The sequence below is a fragment of the Capra hircus genome, chromosome 29 (assembly GCF_001704415.2).
Source record: "Capra hircus breed San Clemente chromosome 29, ASM170441v1, whole genome shotgun sequence".
NCBI classification, from domain to species: domain Eukaryota; kingdom Metazoa; phylum Chordata; class Mammalia; order Artiodactyla; family Bovidae; genus Capra; species Capra hircus.
In genome coordinates, this window is record NC_030836.1 from 41,675,176 (window position 1) to 41,696,068 (window position 20,893).

Here is a 20,893-nt window from a genome sequence, read left to right on the forward strand (position 1 = left end):
GATTCTGATAGAGCTTACAGTTGCCTTTCTCTTGTATATATATTTTAAGAATCTAATATTATTATGAATTCTTGGTGTGATTTAAACTGAAGCACAATATTGGTTACCAAAAGGTAGCAATTGCACACATTCTGCTTTGCTTTAAGTAAAAACAAAGGATTATATTTTTAAAAGTGATTTTAACCTAAATTCAATACTATACAAGAAGTACTTGTTTTCTGTTCTTCTCAGAGCAAAAAACATCACAGAGAAGTTCACTTCTGTGTCTCTCAAATTCCGTCTTCTGGAAATGATTGAAAGCTGTGTAGCAGGCTTTTTTTTTTTTCACATTATTTAGATACCATGTACATGCCAAAGTCTAGTGCTGGCTTTACAGAGTAAGGATAAGCAGGTTCAAAGAGTAAACCTTTAAACAGAGTTCACTGGCAACAGTTGGAAGTATTTTTGGTAAATTATTTTCTCTATGACTTTACTAAAAAGAATAATGCCTCATGATTTGAGAAGGACTGGGGAAACTGTCTCCACTTCTTTATTGCAGTAGTGAGGGGATGGTACCCATTTATGAGAAACTGTTGTGATATTATATAGGCTCAGTGTGAATTCATGAAAGGAAATTTTTTCTTCCATTGAACTTATATTCTTAAAGTCACTGTGCGTTGTCTTGAGGATTACCTGTCCAGAATGGCCTTTGAGGAGCTTCTGGATAAAGTTGGTGGCCTGGGGAAATTCCAGATACTTCAGATGGCTTTAACTTTTCCTTTTCACATGATAGCAGTCTGTCACTCACTGTTGGAGAACTTCACTGCAGCCGTTCCTGGTCATCGCTGCTGGGTCCACATTCTTGATAATGCCACTGTCTCTGGTAATGACACTGGGATCCTCAGCCCTGATGTCCTGCTGAGAATCTCCATCCCATCGGATTCAAACTTCAAGCCAGAGAAATGTCGTTGCTTCCTCCATCCCCAGTGGCAGCTCCTTCACCTGAATGGGACCTTCCCCAACATGACTGACCTGGACACGGAGCCCTGTGTGGACGGCTGGGTGTTTGACCACAGTCTGTTCTCCTTCACCATTGTGACTGAGGTAAAGGCCCCATTTGCCTCTTGTTAGTATATGTTCTGGGTGTTTCAGTCAGTTCAGTTCAGTCACTCAGTTGTGTCCGACTCTTTGCGACCCCATGAATCACAGCACGCCAGGCCTCCCTGTCCATCACCAACTCCTGGCGTCTACCCTGGGTGTTTTAGAAAAAAAGTCTGGGTGTTTAGAAAAACATAAAACAAGTGAAAAGTTGTTGCTGAGCCACGAAAGATGCTGGGGTTCTTGGTCTCTGGAGAAGAATTCAATCCAGGGCCAGAGATGAGGCTTGATCTCTCAGAGCTTTTGTGTAATAGAGTTTTATTAAAGTATAAAAGTGATAGAGAAAGCGTCTGACATAGACATCAGAAGGGGACAGAAAGAGTACCCCCCTGCTAGTCTTTAGCTGGATGTTATATAGTTACTAGCAGTCTGTTAATGAAAGAAAGAAAATGTCTCAAAACTCAGAGAATGGCACCAGGCTCCTTACCCACAAGATGCATTTTGAGATAATCTTGGCACCAGGTGAGTCATCCTGGGCCATAAAATGATTGACTTGAATCTTGGAGAAAGGCAAATTAGATTATACAAAAAGTTTCGTCTACACAGACTAGGAGAACAATGTCTGAATATAACATTGGTTTGAGTATAACATACTGGTTTGTCAAGTCGATTCTGAGCCTAAATCTGAGCTTCTAGGCGGAACCAACTGGAAGATAGAGTCCAGGGTAAATGCACAGCACATTAACATAGCTTAAGACAAACATTTCCATAAGAAAAATGCATTGGTTAGCTCAAGATTTGAGAAAAGTTAAGCTCAGGTGGAACCAGGTGTCATTATGGCAACACAGTATTTTAAGAGAAAACTCTTTTTAAATTTGTATGGAGAAGGGGAAAAAATATATCACTAGTTTGTTTCCTCCTGCTGCTTAAGAGAGAGATTAAAAAAAAATGTCTGACACTTGCAGCCTATTTCCTCCCTTTGGAGACCCCTGGCCTTCCTGCCTGTTACCTTCTCATAAGCATGGCTCAAATCTTCAGTTACTGAGTAGATAGTAATCCTTCAATCTTTCAGCAAATGGTGATTGTTTATCTTTTTAACTGCCAAGCACTTACATTTCAGTGGGAACCAGTGAAATCAACCAACTAGACATGAATTTTAGTACTGAAGAGCTTTAAACCAAGTGTGAAGATAGATAATCAGACAAGGAAGTACCTGATACAATGTGTGAAAAATTATTCTTAGTCACTTGTTCTCAGCCTAGTTGCAAATTGGAAACATTTGCATTAAGTAAAAAAATCCTTTGGCTACTTGTCAGGGAAACAAATCAGAGTGTATTTCACTCTAAGTGTAAAATTCAGGCATCAGTACATTAAGCCCGCCCCCCACCCCCAATGTTTACAATGTGTGGCAAGGTTTGAGAACCACTGAGGTATGCTGTGCTAAGTGAATAGAAAGATTGATCTTTATGTAATCTAGAAGATTTATTTGAAAATTTCCAGAGGAAACCATGCTTAAGTGACTTGAATGATACAGATGAGTAAAGGTGGTAAAGGAAACCAGAGAGTGTGTTCACTGAGGGCTATCAGAGTGATGATTATTGAGGGATTATAAGATTCTGTGGAACACCCCAGGGCTTCCCAGGTGGTGCAGTGGTAAAGAATCTGCCTGCCAATGCAGAGGATACAAGAGATGCAGGTTCAATCCCTGGGTCAGGGAGATCCCCTTGAGTAGGAAATGTCTAACCCACTCCAGTATTCTTGCCTGGAAAATTCCCCCAGAGGAGCCTGGCTGGCTACAGTCCATGGGGTTGCTCAGTCCATGACTGAGCATGCAAGCATGTGAGGCTCCCCTGGGCTGATTTCCTTTGCTTCCAGTGGGACCTAGTATGTGATCATCAGTCACAGAAATCAATGGTTCAATCCCTATTCATGGCTGGAATGCTGGTGGGAAGCTTCATATATGGCCATCTCTCAGACAAATGAGTTTCTCCAGATCACTGCTGCCCACAGTTTATGATTGCTTCATGAAGAAATCTTTTTGAATTCCTTGCATATCCAATTTACACTGTGCAGGGTTGCCTTGGTTCCCAGGGAGCTATAGATGGAGATTAAGAATAAGCTTATTGTGATGATGTCATTTTGGTGCCACAGAGCTCTGTGTACTGGACACAGAAATGTCATCTCCACAAGATCTGGGGGATATTTCAGAATAGTGTTTAGAGGGGAGGTATCGTAATACTTCATCTAGAAATATGAGGAAGAGTTACTTATCAGAAGTAAGTGGAAGTTGCTTCAAGACAGGAGTGTCAGCCTATTTCAAGACACAGATATAGAGAACAGCACTGCCAGCCTTTGCTGTGGCCTCTGTGTTAAGTTCCCACTGGAATCAGTGAGCCAACATCTTGTGGGTTCCCACCTTGATTGTTGTGCCTCACACGCATGTGTGTGTGCTAAGTTGCTTCAGTCGTGTCTGACTCTGTGTGACCCTGTGGACTGTAGCCCACCAGGCTTCTCTGCCCATGGGATTCTCCAGGCAAGAATACTGAAGTGGGTTTGCCATTTCCTCCTCGAGGGGATTTTCCCAACCCAGGGATCAAAGTGGTGTCTCTTAAGTCTCCTGCACTGGCAGGCAGGTTCCCAGGTGCCAGCTGGGAGGTCGTGCTTTGCATGCCTCACGTGTCCCACTGTAATTAGAAGGCATTTCTAGAAAACCTGGGTGCTTAGTGAAGTGGCCCTGAATTGCATTAAGAAATAATTGTGGCTATAAATTGGCCATTTGATCTTGTGAAAAGACTCTTTAGAGGTAATATTTGAAATCATATAAGGAAATTAATCTATAGACCTCAAGTTGTCATAATTTCTGGTATGAGTGTTTTGGCTAATCCTGTGCCTGGCGCTGTCCATCCTAAATTAAGAGAACCACGGCAGCCAGATACTCAAGTCTTTCATAGGTGAAATGGGAGACTCTAAGTAACCTTTATCCCCTACCTATAAGCCTAACATATTTAACCTTCCAGGTGAAAATTGTGAATGCTGAATATATCACCCTGAATGTAATTTGTAAACTATATCAGAGTGTTCATGTTGACCAGTCTTATGACTGAACCCTTTACAATGATTCGTGATAAAATGCTAATTGATCAGCTTAGATGCACATAGGGTAATAGGTTTTTCTCAGTTTCTGTGAGGAAATGGGATTATGACAGATGTCGAGAATAGAAAATTTGGTGAAGAAAAGGGAGCTTTATAACTAACCTAAAGATTTTGAACTAAACATAGGCAAAAAGCTTCTTATAGCTAAGAAGAAGCATTATAGATTGACATAATCCCCAATTCTTTATTTTACTTTCATTGACTGTGCTTTTGTGGCCAAGGTCAATGTCCAGAATACTTCTTCATAGCAAAGCAAATGATCAACAAAAAGAAATGGAAACCTACAGAATGGGAAAAATATTTGCTAGCCTCATATCTGATAGATTTAATATCCAAAACATACAGGGGACTGCTGCAACTGATAGAAAAAACTCACAAATAACCTACTCAAAAATGGCAAAGGAATTCAATAGGTGTTCCTCCATAGAAGACATGGAAATTGTTAACAAGAATATGAAAATGTGCTTAATTTCACATTATCAAGGAACTACAAATCTAAACCACAATGATATATACCGTCATGCCTGTTTGGGTAGCTATTATATTAAAAAGTCATTGTTAAGACTGATGTCAGGGAGTTTTTTCCTAGGATTTTTATTGTTTCAGGGCTGATGTTTAAGTCTTTAACACATTTTGGGTGAATTTTTTGGAATATTGTCAGTAGAGTGCAAATTCATACTCCTGCCTGTTATCATGTCATTTTCCCAACATTATTATTGAAAAATTTTATTGTCTGCTCTTTAATATTATTGGTTTCTTTATCAAATAATATATATCCAGGGTTAATTTCATGAATCTTGGTTCTTTCTGTTGGTTTATGTATCTTTCTTAATGTCAGTACCATACCACTTTGATCCCTATTGTTTTGTAGTATAGTTTGAAATCAGAAAGTAGGATGTTTCTAGATTGGTTCTTTGTCAGGATTGACTTTGCTTTTGGGGGTCATTTGTGATTTCATATAGATTTTAGGATAGTTTTTTCCATTTCTGTGAAAAATGTCATTGGAATTTTAATAAGGATGGCATAATTGTAGATGGGGCTTCCCTTGTAGCTCAGTTGGTAAAGAATCTACCTGCAGTGCAGGAGACCCAGTTTCAACTCCTGAATTGGAATCCTAGAGAAGGAAATGGCAATCCACTCCAGTATTCTTGCCTGGAGAATCCCGTGGACAGAGGAGCTTGGAGGGCTACAGTTGGTGATGTCGCAAGAATCAGACACAACTTAGCAACTAAATCACCACCAACCAATATACAGATGACTTTCTGTAGTATGTACATTTTGACAATACTAATTTTCCAGTCCATGAATATGGGTTATTTTTCCATTTATTTGTATCTTCTTCAAGTTCTTTCATCAAAGTCTTGTTTTTAGTGTCCAGATCTATTTCATCTCCTTGGTTAAATTTATAGTTGTTGGTCAGTCGCTCAGTCACGTCCGACTCTTTGCTACCCCATGGACAGCAGCACACCAGGCTTCCTTGTCCATCACCAACTCCCAGAGCTTGCTCAAACTCATGTCCATTGAGTCAGTGATGCCATCCAGCCATCTTATCCTCTGTCATCCCTTTGTCTTCCTGTCTTCAATCTTTCCCAGCATCAGGGTCTTTTCCAATGAGTCAGCTGTTTGCATCAGGTGGCCAAATTAATGTATGACTTTATCTACTTGTTTTAAGGGCTTCCAAGATGGCTCAGCAGTAAAGAATCTGCCTGCCAATGCAGGAGATGCAGGAGAGGCGGGTTCAGTCCCTGAGTTGAGAAGATCCCCTGGAGCAGGAAATGGCAACCCACTCCTGGGAAAAATTTTTACCTGGGAAATTCCATGGACAGAGGAGCCTGGTGGGCTACAGTCCATGGTGTTGCAAAGAGTTAGACATGACTGTGGAAACAGTGTCAGACTTTATATTTTGGGCTCCAAAATCACTGCAGATGGTGATTGCAGCCATGAAATTAAAAGACGCTTACTCCTTGGAAGGAAAATTATGACCAACCTAAATAGCATGTTAAAAAGCAGAGACATTACTTTGCCAACAAAGGTCCATCTAGTCAAGGCTATGGTTTTTCCAGTGGTCATGTATGGATGTGAGAGTTGGACTGTGAAGAAAGCCGAGCACTGAAGAATTGATGTTTTGAACTGTGGTGTTGGAGAAGACTCTTGAGAGTCCCTTGGACTGCAAGGAGATCCAAGTAGTCCATTCTGAAGGAGATCAATCCTGGGTGTTCATTGGAAGAACTGATGCTAAAGCTGAAACTCCAACACTTTGGCCACCTGATGGGAAGAGTTGACTCATTGGAAAAGACTCTGATGCTAGGAGGGATTGGGGGCAGGAGGAGAAGGGGATGACAGAAGATGAGATGGCTGGATGGCATCACTGACTCAATGGACGTGAATTTGGGTGGACTCTGGGAGTTGGTGATGGACAGGGAGGCCTGGCGTGGTGCGATTCATGGGGTTGAAAGAGTCAGATATGACTGAGCGACTGAACTGAACTGAAATGGGCACAGACTCACGCTTGTTTTAAACTGGTAGTCATTTAAGTTCAGACACATTCTAAAAGTTCTGCCTTTTAAAACCCCCCCTCATCCACGTTTTGTATTTTTGATGCTGTATTTTAAATCTTTGTGTTTATGCTCTGTTTCTTATGTCTATAGTAGCTGTTATAGTTTCGTTTCATCTTGGAATCTATGTACTGGCATATTTAAGCAGTAAATCCTCAGCCCTTAATATATATTTGCCTTTTCTAGTGGGCTTTTACCCTCTGCGACCCCCATTCTGTTGTAGAACAGCTCCACAGAGCTGCCGTGGCCTGTGAGGACTCTCAGCAGGTATCGGGTGGTTAGCTGTAGGGAGTGGCTGCTGTCAGGGATCTGGGAGGTCTCTGAGGTGTTGCCTGAGTAAGTGTCAATAATGGCTGCTCCACCGCACCCAGGCTCTTCCCTGGGACCAGGTTGCCTCTGTGTCCCATGGTCAAGTCTTTATCCTGGTTGTGGGTACCCCGGATCCAGTGCAGCACTGTGGTGTGGGTTGAGTGGGATGGGAGAGTTCCCTCAGAGCTGGGATGTACAGCAAGGCAGCAGCGGGAAGCCTAGCAGCCTCTAGGGAAGCTCTCTCTATGCCCTGCTGTGGAGGCTAGCAAGCACACATGTGCTCCTCACAAGCTGAGTCCAGGCTCCCCACAGCCCTTCAGTTATTCCCAGCAGTCCAAGGAGATCAAACCAGTCAATCCTAAAGGAAATCAACCCTGAATATTCTTTGGAAGGACTGATGCTGAATCCGAAGCTCCCATCCTTTGGCCACCTGATGTGAAGGGCTGACTTATTGGAAAAGACCCTGATGCTGGGAAAGAGTGAAGACAGGAGAAGGGGGTGACAGAGGATGAGATGGTTGGATGACATTACCAACTCAATGGGCATGAGTTTGAGCAAACTCTGGGAGATAGTGATGGACAGGGAAGCCTGGCAAGCTGCAGTCCATGGGGTCACAAAGAGTTGGACATGATTGAAAGACTGAACAAGTCCTCCTACCAGACACGGGGGATTGCTTCCTTCACATATGCCCCAGGACTGGACTCCCAATCTGTGGCCTGACCTGCTCAGTCCCCAGGGTAGGTGTCCTCCCATGGCATCTCCATTTTCCTCTGAGTCCTCTCCTGGAGTGCAAGTCTGAACCTGATTGTGTTTCTTTCCTTCCTACCTGATTACACGTGTATCTTACATCATTGGTTTACATAAGTCATTCTGCCTGTTTCCAGTTAGTTTCAGTGAGAATTTTTCCATATATAGATTTTTTTTAATTAAAAAAATTTTTTTTGGCTGTGTTGTGTCTTTGTTGCTGCATGCGGGCTTTCTCTAGTTGCGGGGAGTGGGGGCTACTCTTTACTGTGGTGCTCAGGCTTCTCATCACAGAGACTTCCCTTGTTGCAGAGCACAGGCTCTAGGCCCATGGGCTTCAGTAGCTACGGCACATGAGCTTAGTTGCTCCATGGCACGCGGAGTCTTCCCGGACTAGGTAGGGATCGAACCCTTGTCCCCCTTCACTGGCAGGTGGATTCTTATCCACTGCACCACCAAGGAAGTCCTGTAGATGTATTTGATGTGTTAACGGGGGAAGGTAAACTCCGTATCCTTTTACTGTACCATCCAGATCTTTTCCCAGGGTTATGGTGGTCTTATATTCTGTTCTCTCCTGGAAAAGGGAATGGCTACCCACTTCAGTATTCCTGACGGGAGAATTCCATGAACAGAGGAGCCTCATGGGCTACAGTCTATGGGGTCGCAAAGAGTCTAACACAACTGAATGACTAACACTTTCACTTCATATTCTGTTCTAGATAAAGTACATTGTTTGAGGCCTATAAACTCAGATTCAACAAAGACTGACCCTTACATAAACCTTCAACAACTTTGAATATTGATCCACTGATCTTCTGCATCAGTTTAACCTCGCCTGTCTGATCCTAGAGACCCAAGTACACTTTTAGCTCTCATGTTCTGGACGCCGTACAGACTCTCTACCATGCTAAATACATATGTTAGTACAACGGGAGCTTATAGTATATTACAGTTTCCGACACTGTAATTTGTTTTATATGATATATCACTTGGTGTCAAAGTCCAAGTGATTAGAGGATAAAGTTTTGAAACTCTTAGTGCATATTGCTGACAAGGAGTGCTACTTTGAGGAGATCTCCACTGTTGATTTAGCTTCTGAGTTTTCAAGCTTTCAGGTACAAAGAATCACTTGGAATCTAGAAAGACAGTACTGATGAACCTATTTGCAGGGTAGCAATGGAGACACAGACATAGAGAGTGGACTGTGGACACAGTGGAGGAAGGAACGGGTGGGACGAATTGAGAGAGTAGCCTGAAAACATATATATTACCGTATGTAAAATAGAGAACCAGTGGGAATTTGCTATGTGACACAGGGAGCTCAACCCAGTGCTTTGTGACAACCTAGAGGGGTGGGATGGGGTGGGGGATGGGAGGGAGGTTCAAGAGGGAGGGGACATGTGTATGACTGTGGCTGATTCATGCTGATGTATGGCAGAAACCAGCACAGTATTGTAAAGCAATGATCTCCCAATAAACAATGTAAAAAATTCATAAAATAAAAAACCAAATCATAAACAAAACCATTATGAACCATTATGAACATGAAAAAAAATTCTCTAAATTTCAGAGTAGGCTTTGTTTTTACCGCAGGTTGCTACTGCGCTCACAGTCTAATCTCTGTTTCTTAGGTTTGGGCAGAAGTTGATTCTCAGGTGCTGTTTGCTCCAGCTCACCATCTCTGGGACCTGTGCAGCCTTTGCTCCCGCCTTCCTGATTGACTGCTTGCTACGCTTCTGGTCAGGCTGTTCTGCCGTGGCCTTCGTGTCGAATAACAGTATGCTCAGTAAGTCGACAGTTTTAGTCTTCTCCATTTTCCAAGTCCGAAAATTGACCTTGAAATTTCATGCTTACCTGACAATAATATCCCACTTGGATTTTCTTTCAGTTGTAGAGTGGGTAAGGTCCTAGTCAAAAGTCACGGTAAAAACACTGGTATCCCGTGTCCTTAGTATTGGACAGGTGATGCTGGGAGGACTGGCTTTTGTCTTTCGAGAGTGGCGCACCCTGCAGCTGGTGGTGTCTGTACCTTTCTTTGCCTTCTTTCTCTCCTCAAGGTATGAGCCTCCTCTCTCACTCTCTTATGGGAACCTGGGATGAAAATGCATATTGTATCTGAATATATTCATTTTTTAATTCCTTAGACCCCTTTTTATTGTTTGAATTTAAAACCCTTGTCTATCATCTGTTACTCTGTGCAGTTTGTGAAATAGAACATTGACTAACAGTGACCCTTCTCCTGGGAGTTCTAGGTATTTTCTGCCATCTTTCTTCATAGTCTTACTTAGTATAGTGGTTGGAGGGTTATTCTGACATGATTTTTGTTAATGTAAAATATAGACTCAAATATTTTGAAAAGAAGTAAATTTAATTCTTTTTTTTGTTTTGGAATGAACCAGGTTATGGTAAAAATTTCCATGATTTTCATTGTTGTAGGTGAATTGAATACAGGGAAGACGAAACAACTTTATTCATAGAATAATCTGACAAAATAGCCATGTTCTTTCTCCAGTACTAATAACTGGCATGCAGGTTGGCTGATTTACATCATGTGTTCACCAGGCCCTTAAATAATTTTAAAAAACATTTATTTATGGATAACTTGACCCCTGCACTTAAAATCAGTCTACTACTGCTACTGCTGAGTCTCTTCAGTCGTGTCCAACTCTGTGCGACCCCATAGAAGGCAGCCCACCAGGCTTCCCCGTCCCTGGGATTCTCCTGGCAAGAACACTGGAGTGGGTTGCCATTTCCTTCTCCAATGCATGAAAGTGAAAAGTGAAATTGAAGTCGCTCAGTCGTGTCTGACTCTTTGTGACCCCATGGACTGCAGCCCACCAGGCTCCTCCGTCCACGGGACTTTTCAGGCAAGAGTACTGGAGTGGGTTGCCATTGCCTGCTCTGTAAAATCAGTCTAGGGAGAATTAAATTGAGGAGATCACAGAGAGATGACTACAGATTTTATATACAGGTATGAGTTCAGGGAGAAAGGGAATGTGATCCATGTCAGACTCATTGTTTTTTTATGATGCCATTTTATTTATTTATTATTTTTAAATTTTTTAGTTTGTATTGGGGAATAGCAAATTAACAAACAATGTTGTGATAGTTTCAGGTGAACAGTGAAGGAACTCAGCCATACATATCAATTTTCTCCCAAACTCCCCTCCCATCCATGCTGTCACATAAAATTGAGCAGAGTTCCATGTGCTATACAGACTCATTCTTTTTGTTACTCCATATTCATAACAACCCTATAAGGAAGCTGACAGTGCTGTTCCATTTTATTGATGAGAAAACTGAGGCAGATATAAAGAATTAGTTAGTTATTAATTGGTATTAGTAATTGGGTCATTAGTTATCAACATAGCTAGTAGTGGCAGGAGTACCTGCAACCACTGTTAGGCTTTACGCTGACATATTTGGGGTTTCTTTTCAAAAAGAATATATACTGTAAATATATACTATGTGCACAAAGTTGCTAGATCCCATGGCAAGGTTTGGAAGGAAATTATGCATATCAGGGATAAACTTAAACTTCAGAAGTTTTCTGTAAATTCTCCTGATGAGTAAGCAGAGGCAATTTAACTCCAAGTCTGTGTCCCTTACTAGTAGTACAACTTTTAAGTGCACTGCAGGGAGTGGTCACTCTCATATTCTCCTAGTGTTTGTGAAACAGATCTGGAATTTCTATTCCTAACCCAACAAGTGAAGCGGTGGATTTTGGATGGAAGGCAAAATGCATCTGTTGTCAATAATCATGTGACATATCACAAGAGAGAGTTGACTGCACTTTGTGTACTCACCTTTCGTCAGGTGGCTGGTGGAATCTTCTCGGTGGCTGATTATCACCAATAAACCAGATGAGGGCTTAAAGGGACTTCAAATAGTTGCACACAGAAATGGAATGAAGAATGCTGAAGCAACCCTGAACATGGAGGTGAGCAGGGAAGAGGAGGTGGTTATTGGGTTGGAGGGAAGGAATAAATTGATACCTGCCTTCTCCTTATTGAGATACACAAAGCGTTTTCTAACAAGGGCGGCTGGCTGAGAACGCAAGCTCAGTTCCCTGGCCTTTCATGGCCATCTCATGAAAAGGGGCTTTGCCCACTGCACGACTAGTTCCGTTAGTTCACTTCCTGTAGGCTGCGTGTGATAGTGGATACCCTGCCCGCCTCCGTGGCCTCCTTTTCAAATTTTCATTGTTGCCATTTAATTTCCTGGAGTCTCCCTTAACTCCCTACATCCTCCTTCATATCACATTCACACCCGTGATTACATATGCAATATGCTACACTACAAAGAAAGGGGGCATATCTCTTCTATCCTATCGGTTGCCAACGCTCGTCACAATACCTGGCACTATATTGGCAAGTGATTCGTGTTTGTTGTTGCTAAAGGGTTTGAGAGCAACCATGCAGGAGCAGCTGGAGGCAGCACAGACCAAAGCAACTGTGTTTGACTTGTTCCGTACACCCAACCTGCGTTAAGGGATCTGTCTCCTGTCATTTGCGAGGTGGGCTTCACACAGCGCATGATGACATTCAAAGAGAGGGGACATAAATCTGTTTATTTCAAAGGTTACAGCACTGTTGTGAGAGGGAGGCACTGATTTGGGGATAAAAGGTGAAGGAAACACACCAAGTAATTGCTATTTTTGGAGGTAGTTGAAGGATTATGAAAGACTCACATGGAACTGATAATAAAATGAAGAGCTAGAAAAATAGACAAATGGGATGGATTAAACTTATAAGTTTTGTATTGCAAAGGAAACTATAAATAAAATGAAAAGACAGCCTACAGAATAGAAGAAAAATATTTGCAAATGATAGAACAACAGGGGATTAATTTTCATAATAGACAAATAACTCTTACATCTTAATATAAAAAACCAAACAATCCAATTGAAAAATGAGCAGAAGATTTAAATATACAGTTTTCCAAAGAAGACACGTAGATAGCCAACAGCCACATTAAAAGATGCTCAACTTTGCTAATTGTTAGAGAAATGCAAACCAAAGCTACAATGAGGTATTGCCTCACACCAGCCATAATGTTCATCATCAAAAAGTCTACAAATAATAAATGCTGGAGAGGGTGTGGAGAAAAGGGAAACCGCCTACAATGCTGATGGGATTATAAATTGGTGCAGACACTGTAGAGAACAGTATGGAGGCTACTTAAAAAACTGAAGGTAGAGTTACCATATGATCTAGCAATCTCACTCCCGGGCATGTATCCAAACAAAGGTCTAATTTGAAAAGATACATGCATCCCAAAGTTCACGGCAGCACTACTTATAATAAGACATGGAAGCAACCTAAGTGTCCATTGACAAATGGATAGAGACGATGTGGTATGTGCGTGTACGTATTTGTAGCAACGTGGATGGACCTAGAGATTACCACACTAAGTAAAGTAAGTCAAAGACAAGCATCATGATGTCACTTATTTGTGAAATCTAAAACACTGATCCATATGAACTCATTTACAAAACGAAAAATAGACTCACAAGCATAGAAAACAAATGTATGGTTATCAAAGGGGAAAGGTATGGGAAGGGGTAAATTAGGAGTTTGAGATTAACACATACACACTGCTACATATAACACAGATAATCAACAATGACCTACTGTATAGCACAAGGAACTCTACTCAATAATCTGTATTAACCGATAATGGAATATCAGACTCTTTTGCGACCCCATGGACTGTAGCCCACCAGGCTCCTCTGTCCGTGGGATTTCACAGGCAAGAGTACTGGAATGGGTTGCCATTTCTTCCTCTAGGGGATCTTTCCAACCCAGGACTTGAACCCATATGTCTTGTGTCTTCTGCATTGCCTAGCGGATTCTTTTACCACTTAGATATTGTCATGTAATTGTTTACATTAACTGAAAATTATGACCTTAAAAGGAGGTATTATACAAATCAAGACTGTGTCTTTTTTCAACCTTGGCTATTGGCTGCCTGGGTCAACATAATCATCAACTGCAGCACTGGGCTCTAATCTTACGGCTTGTGTCTCTCCTCTTTTGCTCATTACAGATTTGCAAACACAGTGTCCTATTTTGGCATCTTTATGAATCTACAGCACTTTGGGAGCAATATATTCCTGTTCCAGGTAATCTTTGGAGCTCTCACTATCTCAGCTCAATGTCTTTCACTCCTAGTACTGAATCACACGGGCCGTCGACTAACCCAGATGCTTTTCATGTTCCTTGTGGGACTTTCCATTTTGGCCAACATGTTCATGCCCCGAGGTGAGAGAAGACTGGGATTTGGGGAAATGGAAGTGTTTTTTTTTCATGTCCTTCAGGGACTGTATTAGCCCTACTTGTCCAAAGCTAGGAATAAACAGAAGTCCCAATACTGGCTTACTAAGTATTCCCACAAACGTTAGAAGTCCTGCTACTAGGTTTTTGGGAGAAAGAGCCAAAGGTCCGTAAGCACAGGTCTGGCATATCTTCACTTTCCTCATGTTTTAGAAGTATCCGGAAACTGGCACCATTTATTCTGAACAGTTCCGAGAGCATTTGTTCACTTGCCCTTCACCCATTTGGGACTTTCCAGGTGGCACTAGTGGTAAAAACAAACAAACAAACAAACAAACAAACAAAAAAACTGCCTGTCAATGTGGGAGACATAGGAGATGCAGGTTCGATCCCTGGTTTGGGAAGATCCCCTGGTGGAGAGCATGGAGAATCCTCATGGAATGAGGAGCCTGGCGGGCTACATTCCATAGGGTTGCAAAAAGTTGAGCGTGACTGAAGTGACATAGGACATCGCCCATTCTCACTTTTAAAAACAAGCGTGGAGGGGTGAGGCCTTGCAGTTATATCCCAGGTGAGGACATATGATGCTCACTCCCTCTGTCAGGGCTCTTCATTACCAGCTTTGATGACTGACCTAGTTCCTCACTCTATGTTCCACATGTGAGTGTGATGTTAAGTCATCATGACTACAGCTTTTGCTTATGAGAGTCTCCCAGGTAATGAAAAGAATTCCTCTTTTGTAAAAAGTGAATGTCTGTACAGTTGGAACCAGAATTTAAGCAGATTAAAATTCTTGTCCATTTCCTGTTAGAGTACTTTATAAGATAACAGAATGATGCTATGTAAGGATTCGTGGTTGTTTAGTCGCTAAGTTGTGTCCGACACTTTGCAAACCCTTGGACTGTAGCCCTCCAGGCCCCTCTGTCCGAGGGATTTCCCAAGCAAGAATACTGGAAGGGGTTGCCGTTTCCTTCTCTAGGGGATCTTCCTGACTCAGGGATCGAACTCAAGTCTCCTGCATCACAGGTGGATTCCTTACCGCTGAGCCACCAGGGACACCTATGTAACAATTAGGAGAACCTTAGTGGGCACAGTGATCCACATTGCACAAGGCAGGAATGTGCTTCACAGCCTTAGAGATGAGTAGACTTTGCTCCTCAGAATATCATTAGTAATGCCTGATTACTCTCTTACAAGAGAGTTCTGTCCAATCTACAATGCTATAATTAGATTTTCTTTCATACTGTGTAGAACACAGATTCCCTGAACGTTTCTTCATTTGTTCCCAAATCCCGACATTTTGTTCCCCTCCAAATAGAAGTTTCCACTCTTGGTTCCTCGTGTCTAACACTGATGCAGATCTGGCTTCTCTCCAGCCTGTCCACTCACAGAGCAGGCCTGCTTTATTACTCCCTGGTGTCATACTTACCCCATGTCAAGGCTGCATCTGCTCTAGGTTGACTGAGTCTTCTAGGTTTACCTGGAACTCCCCCCACCCCCCCCCCGCCCTTTTTTTTCAGTTAAATCCCACACTGCTAAGACCTCCTAATTCCAGGAAAACCAGGAAATCCTGCACTTGAATTGTAAGCTCTTCCAGGTTAGAGCTGAGTCTTAGACTCAGCAATCATCTACATGACAGTTCTGCCTTCTACAATAAGGATATAGCGAGTACTGGACAGAATAAGTAAAAGCAAATTTCCACCAGACTCACCTTTTCTTCTGATTCTTCGGCAAAGCTCAGCTATGCACAGAGGGTTGCTATGATTAATTCAGGTAGTTTCATGTACTTTTAACCACCTATGTTGATAATGTTACATTTTTCGCATTGTTAGCTGTTCTATGCTCCCTGCCATTGTATAGTTTTCTACAATATATTTCAAAAATGCAATGAACCTATAAGGCTTTTTTTTTTTTTTCCTGACTGAATTGGGTGGATGCTGATCCCTTCAATGCAGATTTCTTAGTCTCCCCGCTCTTTGTGTCTCCAGAAATGCAGACCCTACGTTTGACTTTGGCAAGTGTGGGAATGGGCTGTGTTGCTGCTGCTGTCTCCAGCAATTCTGTCCGTAACTCTGAACTCATGCTCACTCTCCTCAGGTAAAATACTTTGTGGATGCTCTGCCAGGGCCCCAAATAGGACTTGCCCAGGTAATTGATCAGGAATAATCAAGATAAGATCTGTTAACTAGAAAGCATTCATGTGTAATCATAATAGTAACAATGTACTAACAACAATTACCCAAAGTTTATTGAAAAAGTGGACTGCGTGCCATGTACTGTGTTAAGCAGTACTTCAGTGTCTGTCTCATTAACCTTTTGGACCACTTGTCTTGGTAGTTGCAATGCGTTAACATACTGTTTAAAATGATGGAAATGGGTTTTAACACACTTTGATCCTGACAAAGCTAGAATCGCAGAACAAATCTCAAAAACAAGCGTCTTTCATCAAGCTCATGTATGTAATAACTGTGTTTTATGTCTTCCATTACAATGTCAAAGTGGGCTGCCCTGGTGGCTCAGCAGTAGAGAATCTGCCTGCAATGCAAGAACCGCAGAAGATGCGAGTTCAATCCCTGAGTCAGGAAGATCCCCTAGAGGAGGGCATGGCAACCCACTCCAGTATTCTTGCCTGGAGAATCTCATGGACAGAGAAGCCTGGCAGGCTACAGCCCCTAGGGTAGCAAAGAGTTGGACACAACTGAAGCAACTTAACATGCATAAATAATGTCAAAGTAGTAGATCATAAATTATGTGTATGGCATTTTTTTTACTGAATTATTATGCATTTTTCTCTTTTACCCTTCAGAGCCAAAGCTTCAGGATTAAATATGATGGCTAGTAGGTGTGGGGCAGCACTGGCTCTCCTGCTGATGACCCTGGTGGTGTATCTACCCACTCTGCCCTGGATCATCTATGGAGTGTGTCCTGTCCTTGCTGGTCTTCTTGTCCTTCTTCTACCTGAAACCAGAAATATGCCTCTGCTTGACACCGTCCAGGATGTGGAAAATAAGTGAGTAACCTTCTATCACCCCTGGGAGGGACTGTGTGCTTTGGATCTGTGGGTGAGAAATGCAACATGCCGAGTGGGTCCCTCAGATCACTGGGGAGGCTGAGCCTTGCCTGGGATCCTCCCATCCTGAGCCATTGCCTTCATGAATGGCAACATCATTTCTATCCACTGTGAGATCCAGTCTAGACTGCAGAGATCCCCTCTGCCCTGTTCTCAATGGTAGCTTTAGTGCTGAAGAGACAATAATTAGCTCTATTGTGAGGGAACATCCTACCTGCCCTCATGAGAGACACACATTTCTGATGGTGTTTCACGGTCCTCAGATCCATAAGTGTTAACGTCTCTCTTTGAAAATATATTAGAGAGATAAATCTTGTGTTGGTACCTGTAACATTAGGCAATTTTGAAGCCATAAGTAATGAAAATATTGAGGATAGGGAAAATAAGAAACTGGTAAAAGATACTTTTAAATAAGAAAAATGGTATATTAGTCACCTAGAGCTTCCGTAATAAAGTTCCACAAACTGTTATTTAACAGACATTTATTATCGCATGGTTCTGGAGCCTGGAATTCTGAGCTCAAGTTGTTGGTAGGGCCATGCTTCCTCTGAAACCTCTAGGGAAGATCTGTTCCAGGTCTCTCCTGGCTTCTGGTATTAATAGTCCCTTGGCTTGCGGCAGCATATTCCAGTCTACACACGGATCTCCCTGGCACGCCTGCCTGTCTTAACGTTCCCTTTTACATGAGGACACTAGCCTATTGGATAAGTAACCAATCTTACTCCAGTATGACCTCATCTTAATTAATCATATTGACAACAGCCACGTTTCACATTTGGAAATCTTCCTAAGATTCTGAGTGTTAAATATTGAGCTACTTCAATATATGAAATTATAGGATGGATGCGATTAAATGCATAACATATGGGAAATCCCTTAAGATTTTCAATCCATTTCTTGATTTTGCAAAGGTGTCATTGGCCATGATTTAAAGAGACCAAGTGAGAGCAGCAACTTTCAAAACTGTTTTCTTGGGTCTGCAGAGTCCACACAGCCTTTTCCAGCGTGAGTGTCAGTCCCATATATTTTACTGAATCTAAAAAAAGATGATGTGAGAGGATCAGTTTGTGCATGGAGAGCACACAGACTTATTTTTTTTCTTGTTTTTATTTGCTGATTGGTTGGCTGATAGGTTGTTTCTGTTTTGCTTTTCCAGCAAAAAACTCTCAAGAGAAGTAAATGAGAAAGATTGCTACATAAAAGTGACAAAATTTTAAGGTGCTTTCATAAGTTGACTGGTGAGGAAAAGCAAAATATGAAGGAAAAAAAAACCTGGGGTTTTTCCTTTATATCTAGAAACTAGCAAGAAAATATACTGGAAAAATGAATCTCATTTACAATTATGGCATTACTTTGCACATAAACACGTAACTTGAGGGAACGTGTAATCCTTGCACAATCCAATATTTTGAGGCAGTAGTTGGAAAAAGTTTTGAACTTACTAATAAATTATTAACGGGGAAAATGATTCAGAAATAGAGGAACATCATGTAATTAGGACATGGCTGGTTGATGTATACAAGCAGAATAATTTAAAACATTGCCTGAATAATCACGCAGAAAATCCTATTATTTTATGCCTGTTGTGCTCTTATGTACCTCTTTACCTGAGAAAATATTTTCAGAGTAATTAATAAACTCTTCAAAATTAGGACCTCTCTTTCCCAACAAAAATTAAAATGTACAAAACTCCTGAACAAGTGAAAATATATTAAACTATGTAGCAGTGGAAGGCAGCGTGGGTAACCAGCACTAACCTTGGTTGAGATCACTTTCCATGGCGAGTCCAGTAATGGGACTTAGTGGGCTGCAGTTAAAGTACCGAGCAACTTACTCACAAGGATGAGAGAAGACAACAGTGCTCACGTCCAAGGAGAAAACTTGTTCAGATGGAATTAGTATGGAATGGGACTTAGTATGGGGCTTCCCAGAAATGGCAGCCCGCTCCAGTGATCTTGCCTGGAGAATCCCAGGGATGGGGGAGCCTGGTGGGCTGCCGTCTACGGGGTCGCACAGAGTCGGACGCGACTGAAGCGCAGCAGCAGCAGCAGCAGCAGCAGCAGCAGCAGCAGCAGCAGCAGCAGCAGCAGCAGCAGCAGCAGCAGCAGCAGCAGCAGCAGCAGCAGCAGCAGCAGCAGCAGCAGCAGCAGCAGCAGCAGGTGGCGCTAGTGGTAAAGAAACTGCCTGCCAATTCAGGAGACGTAGGAGACACGGTTCGATCCCTGGGTTGGGAAGATCCCCTGGAGGAGGGCGTGTCAACCCACTCCAGTATTCTTGCCCAGGAAATAACACGGACAGAGGAACCTGGTGGGCTACAGTCCATAGGGTCGCAAAGAGTCGGACATGACTGAAGCAACCTGGCATGCACAGCATGGGACTTCATATTACCGTTTTAACAAATTCCTTCATGTAAATATAGATGCCACGTTTCCTCCCACTTCCCCCTCTTTCTTTTTCTTCAGAACACTCATCACAACTCAACATTTGGACATAAGATATATGTCAAAATAGGAGCTAAAATATTTACTCAAAGAATCAACTAAGAACATAAGCAATTACAAATTTGATTATACTTGAGGATATGAAAAGATTGATCATTAGTTTTCTTAACTGATCAGTTTCTTTCCTTCTTTCATTAATATTTCAAATTATCAAGCAGAAAACCAAGTAAGCAAAGCAATATTTAATTTTGACATCTTTATACCTTGAAGTCAAACCAGATTGTTATGTATGGAGTGGCATATGGTGAATTATAAATAGATTTACAAAAATCAGTGTAGCAGATGTAACCCCAAGTTAAAACAAATTCATATACATATATATATATTTCTTTATATATGATACTTTGACATCGTAAATCACTGGCAAATTGAAAGATTATGTGCTCTTCGGAAATATATTCACTGAAATGATAACAATGGTGACTTTTTGGGAACTTTTTGTTTTGTATTGGGGTATAGCCAATTAATAGTGTTGTGATCGTTTCAGGTGAACAGCCAAGGGACTCAGTCATACAAATACATGTATCCATTCTCCCCCAAACCCCCCTCCCATCCAGGTGGCCACATAACATTGAGCAGAGTTCCATGTGCTATTCAGTAGATCCTTGTCGGTTATCCATTTTAAATATAGCATTGTGTACATGAAATGGTGGCCTTTTAATGGTGGGTTTTTAAGTGATTATTTCTTTGCAATTTTCTCTTTTCATATTTTTAACAATTAGCATATATAATTTAAAGTATTATAGAGATATAAAAATTAAAAGGTTTTAATTTTAAAATTTTATCAGAGTATAGTTGATTTACAACAAAGAGGTTTTTAAAATGGAAGATGAACATGAATAGAAATCCTACATAAAAACAGGAAAGGACAATTTACAAAATGATTATAAAAATGGCCCTTAAAATATGAAAAGACATTCGACTTGACCCATGATATGTGAAGTACAAATTTGAACCAAAATAGATTCTATTTTCTCGCCATCATATTGGCAAAATGTGAAAAGCTTGATAATAAACTCTGTTGGTAAAATTTTAAGAAAAAACAGGAAAACTGGAAACCACCTCAATTTTCTGATTGAGTAAATTAGGAATATATCCATCCAGCAAGCCTGCTTCCGCATCTGCCATTAGAAAGGATGAACATAGCACTATACATCAAAGAGAGAAAAAAAGCCCAACGTAAGATAGGAAAGCAGGATGAAACAAAGT

At 41.5% G+C, this 20,893-nt stretch overlaps 1 pseudogene; it reads left to right on the forward strand.

The window, feature by feature from the left end:
- Window positions 682-18,400, forward strand: LOC102189011 (annotated as a pseudogene).